This window comes from Gobius niger (genome assembly GCF_951799975.1).
Source record: "Gobius niger genome assembly, chromosome: 13".
NCBI classification, from domain to species: domain Eukaryota; kingdom Metazoa; phylum Chordata; class Actinopteri; order Gobiiformes; family Gobiidae; genus Gobius; species Gobius niger.
The window spans coordinates 13513883-13520021 of NC_136864.1; positions in this window are offsets into that span (position 1 = coordinate 13513883).

The following is a 6139-nucleotide window of genomic DNA, read 5'->3' on the forward strand; positions in this document are numbered from 1 at the left end:
TAATCCTAGGACATGGATCCATGAGCGCTGCACTGTGGACTCCCCTTTGGCAATATTTGTGAAAGGTCAAATGCCGAGATTTGAAAAAGGCTTCATTCATGTTGTACCTTAATAGTTAGCCTTTTCTCTTAACACACAAAACATTATTATTTTTGTCAACAACCCGCCAACACTGACCAGTTTTTGAGTTAAAAACATTTTTGGCCACCTCTGTCCTATAGAGACCACCGAACCTCCTAAATAGGTGCCAGTGCTGAACTTCATGCATGACTGAATTGAGTGTTATGCTGTTTTTTTTTTAAAGGATTTTACAGTATTTTCCACATTTCTAGAGTACCGGGTATTTGAGCTCTGAATTGTGCAAAAATATTTCTTAAGAGCCAGAGGTTTTATGCTTGAGGGCTGGATTTGATCCCTGGGCCTGACTGTATGGTCTCTCCTAACCCTATAGACTTCCTCCTGATAATGACTGTAACCTTGGGCTTTAAAGTGCATATGACGGGTTTTAATTTAATTTAATTTCAGTGAATCAGCAGGTTTAATGAAGAAATGTTGGGCGTAAAAGTTATTTTCATTTGCAGTTATTTTCATTTGCAGTTATTTTCATTTGCATTTTTAAGCAGCTGACAGGAAGTGACATAGATGAAGGTAAAGCTCCACAGCAGTTTGACTTATTTCCCATTGACTTAACACGGTCGGCACGGCGACAGTTTAAAATTGTTGTCCTTCATCTATGTCACTTCCTGTCGGTGTCCAATAAAGAAGTGAAACTATAAACATCACAAAAGATGGCCAAACTAAAGAAAACTGGGTCCAATCTTTAGCAAAATCTTAAACATAATTGCCTTAACTATGTTTTAGCAAAAATTGTGTCTAATGTGTCACATGCACTTTAAGTAGACACACATTTATTTTTTTAAATGTGAAAAACTTGTAAATCAGCCTACATATTTAGAAATAACCTTACCTTGCCTAGCCTTCCTTCACCTGCGAGTTTGTCCTTATTATTGCAGACCACATAAACAATGCCTTTAGTTGTTCTGGCACCTCATATTACCAGCTGTTGACATACTCTGTCTATCAATAAGTGTAACCAGACCTAATACTGTTACATCATGGTGCTGCTGAATGTTAAAAGTGGTCAGTCTTACTATAATAAGGTTGTTGCTTAGGGCTTTACACAAGGACAGGTTGGCGTCCAGTTTTTTCCTGTGTCTGAGCAATGTCTCATAGAGGCCTTAAATGTCCCATAAACTATTTAAAAGTCTAACCCCACGAGACGCCCCGGAGCTCTTTAAATGTTTAGTTCTTCAACAAGATTTATGAAGATTTGTGCAAGATCCAAGTGTTCAGTTCCTTCACATCTTCTGAAGAGTAGTATTTTATGAAGCATTGTCTTAAAAGTGAAGCTGTGAATAAACATGTATTGTAGCTAACAAAGATGGTAAGTAGCAAAGTATATTAACCCATTTTTCACTGTACTTAAGTTGAGTTTTTATTGATAACTTATTATCAATCACTCCACTACGTTTTGAAAGATAAATATGAACCAATTTGTATGTTCTACTTTGAAAGCTTCAGTATTTTCCCCAGCAAATGCTTCAATACTTTCATTTCAGTAATTTGACAGAGCAACTTTTACATATATTGAAATTGGATGTTAATATTTAACAGCAGTGTCTGTACGTTCAAGTAGTGAACTTTGACCAACACTAGTAGCCAATAACATTTAGTTATCATTATGCACATTATGAATGTTATTAGTGGCGGACTGGGGACAATCCTTTTATGTTCATTTCCAAACTGGTTTTAGCCTCATTCAACTTTCTGATTGTGGGAACGGAAACATTAACAACCTTTACATCATGTTTTTATCATTACATGTGCAATCAGTGAAACCAAGGATTGATTTAAAGACACAAATATGTAGACACCCTATCAATAATGTGTGTATTTGTAATCATCTATAGGCCTAGATGTTTTAAAAAAATATATTATTACTCATTTTTTGTCTATCAATGCTTAAATAATGATGTATGTTATGTCATGTGTGTCCTTAAAAGCACCATGAATAAATGAGTGGAGAGGCGTTTAATGTCCCACTTTGCGTCAGTGTTCTCGGGTTTCGCCGTGCGGTGTCTGAAATGGACCCTGGAGTGGAACAAAAGGCTTCAGTGACACAGGTCAGATTTTCACCTGCTGAGCTTTAGCCCGCGATCATTCACTCCCAACACTGGTCGACTCTACACCAGCATGTTTTAAATCAGGGCAGGTGTCCGTTACAAGTAAAACATGTATGATTTCATTTAAAACCATGGTAATTTGGCACAGTCTATTTAGGGTTAGGATATTGAAATAGATGAGGTGTGTGTTCTCCTCCCTTTTAAATAACCATGATATCACCTTCAGCCATCTACCATGCTGTTTCCATCCTTCTACTATATCATTACTGTGTGGTAAAGTGCCACAGTTCAGTTCTGTCTGTGCTTCTTGGTAACACTATAGTTCACAGCTTTGCAACAGCACCGTAGAGTTTGTTTGTTGACAATGAATATGTTAGTGTTTGTGTGTGTTTGACGGAGGTGGAACAGGTGTAGGTATTTGTGTGGAGTGGCTGCAATGTCTCGGTCAGCTTGTCCCAAGGCAGCTAGCGATAAGATAAGATAAGATGGTCTTTATTGATCTCACAATGGAGAAATGTACTTCTTACATTCAGCTCTTAGAAACACTCAGGGTGTGCAAATAGGCAGGAAATGTGAGGAAAAAACAATAACATAGTAAATAGTGGTTTCTTATATAGAATGATTACCAAGGACTTTGTGGGGACAAAAAGTATAAACAGTAAATAATAAGTAAACAGACGAAAAGTTAGTCAGTGTTTGCAGTGCAGGTTTACATCAAAGTGCAAGTGGTTGATAAAGTAAGTGATGTAGATACAGGGAATATTGTGTGTATTCTGCAAGGGGTTATTGCACATGTTACTTTACAGTCTTGTTGTACAGTCTGACAGCAGTGGGGATGAAGGACCTGCTCCTTCTTGCACTGATGGTGTCTCAGTCTTCCACTGAAAGAGCTGCTCAGCCCCCTGGATGTGTCTTCCTCCTGAAGCCGGTCACCATCTCCTTCATCTTACTGGTATTGGTTGTGCTCACACCAGTCCACAAAGTCCAGCAGCTATGGTCACTTTAGTGAAATATCAATGCGGGAATCTTAAAAAGGGCCATATAAATCAAATACTTCTGCTGCTGAAAGTACTTCTACTATGCTTCCAATTCTGCTCATTAAATACTCTTTCCTACCTTTACTTCTGGAACAAGCACATTATTACAACATCCTGAACATCCAAACCAATACTATTTAGTGTCATATTTCTGGAAATATTTTGAACATGTGTTGACTTTGTTTTCATGCGCTGGTGTTGACAGTTTACGGTACACAGAGGAAAAGCCCTGAGTCACAGTTGGATGACAGGAAGAGGCCAATGTGCCGCTTCAGCCGATCGTTGTGTTAAAGGAATATTTTCACACTGACCCTCTGTGTTTGGGGGGGACCAGGAAGGTCCTCAATAGAACCTTTTATGGAGCAGCCAGAGGGCATTAGTCTGTCAAAGCAGGGGACTTAGCCACGTATGCTGCTGTCCATGGCTTGTTTTGATGCAGCACGGGACAGTGAGGGTGTGGCTGAGCATGGGCCCATGTTTACACTGGATCTGTGTCGGGACGTCCCATGAGAGAAGCTCTGACCTCTCAAAATGAACCAGTCAAAGGTGTTTCCCCTTATGGCACATAAAGTGTACTATGTTCACATGAATACAAATACAATGGACCTTTTGTATATGTGTATAGCAAGTCGACATGGTTTTGGTTAATGTATTATTTTTACTGAAAAAAACATGTGAACATCTGAAACCATTTGAATTCCTCCTTTTTCATTCAGCTTTTCCATAGATCCCAAAACTATTGACTTTAAATGACTGATTAGTATAAACCCTGCAATATGAATAACACCATTAGGAACACTTCCTGGATGATAAATATATCATAGATGTTAAAAAATCTATTGAGCATCACCTTCAAAATGTTTTGTCAAAATCAGGACTGTATCTTACAAAAACATCTCGTGAAACACAGTTTTGAGATTGAACAAGCAGTTTATTTACAACACACACAGGTGACGTCGCCCACGTGTTCCTCCCCATTCTATAAAAGCTACATCTTTGGACTCTTTGCAAATAGACATGAGCTCAGTATTTTTACACTTTAAATCACCCCTAAGGCTTCCTCCAGTACAATTTGGTCTAAAAAAAAAAATCAACATACTTCAAGCAGCATCGATAAATTGTTCAAGTAGGCCTGGAAAATCAGTAATGGAACAAAGTTAAGACACGTGAGATTTTTTTTGTGATTAGTTCAATTTCAGAATCACAAAGAAATTTAAGATTTATCAGAATTTTTTTCCTAATATCCCTCATTGTAAAAGTTCAAACAGAGCAATAATGACCAATAATAATAATGGCAATAATGTCCCGTGCATGGGCACATGGAAAGTGTGAACACTGCATCAGGAAATCAGATTATTACTATTATTATTTACATTTTTATTTGTATTGTTTCAAGCATAACTTCCAAGGTTCATTTAGTCAGGACAAATTCTTTACATGTTTCAGCCACTATCTGTGGGCCGTCCTCAGTGTCACCGGTGTTCGGTGACGTGTCACTTATCAGCTGTTCTTTTATCCGGGGCATGGCCAGTCCGTCGGTCCTGACAGGTCCATCAGACTGGACACATTCTGATTCTGCATTGCATTAGTGTCCGAGTAAATGAACCTTGAAAGTTATAGTAGTAACAAGTAGACACAATGAGCGCTACCAAGGTCATATTGTTTCTATTTCACCCATTCTCTTGGACAGCACTTTGTGACTTTATCTGTGAAAAGCGCTTTAGAAATAAACTTGACTTACTTTCTTCTTATGGGGCAGAAGATACAATTTCAAGACAATGTTGTTTGGGAGAAGCAGACAGAAAATGTCTTCAACACTTTACATATAATTAGTAAGACTTCTTTAAGAATCAAGGCGACACAGTGACCTCCTTTAAGTCCACACGGGAAAGACCAGTCTGACTTCAGCGTATTCAGGGCAACAACATAAAGTGTTGATTCGCTGCTGCATAAACACTCATTCTTGGCACCAAATCAATGAAAATAAGGCTAAAAAGCACAAATGAAGCCAACATTTTTGGTCGCCTTTGCATAACTAAACAATGAAGGGCATCTAGACAAGGCATACATAGTATGCAGTACAGATCCTGTCTTTATGTTCTGGTTATTGCTAAAATACTTCAGATGTTGTTCTTTGAGATGCTAGCACCAAATGTATAACACTATAGTATTTTACAAAGCTGTTGAACTTTACAAAGTCCTGATAAATGGAAAAGGTTGTGCCAAGAAGACGTTTGACTAAAATTGGATGCCCCCCAAAAAACGTTTTTTTTTTAATCACCTTCATCTGTCCTAACTCTGTCTGCTTCTCCATAGCTTTACACTGTAATACAGCGAGGATTACTTTACAAATAGTACTGAACGTGTACTGTATCATGTCTAAGTAAAATGTGTTTTTGCACTCATGGACATCTCCATAACTTCAGTCCAGAACCATTCAGAACCATTCAGCACCTCAATGTGCCAGCAAATCACTCTAACATAGAGCACTGATATCAGACACTGATAACAGGGAGTCTCTGAGTCCAATACAAGGTCCTGGTACAAAATACTTGGTGAAAAGTTTAGTCCCAATGCAAACACTTGTGTACAATCATGCAGAGAAGCCGATAGAAAACTGGGAAATATTGCAGAGTTCCGTGGTAATAAGCGAAAGAAACAGCTTCATTTTCAGTGTTAGTCCCGAAGTGAGTTAGAACTCTCCTCCCGCACCTCGCTCTGTAGAAAAAGTGCACTTACAAGACTTGCAAAAGGATGAGTCACGCTAGAAATAACAGTCCAGCCAGAAAAACCAGGTGGAGAGGAAACCGCTCGTAGCAAAAAAAAAAGGAATTAATAGAAGATCGATCGTACAAATATTACAATCATTGGTTTAAATTAGAAAAAGTCCCAAATCAAACTAAAGATCTCTCTTAATCA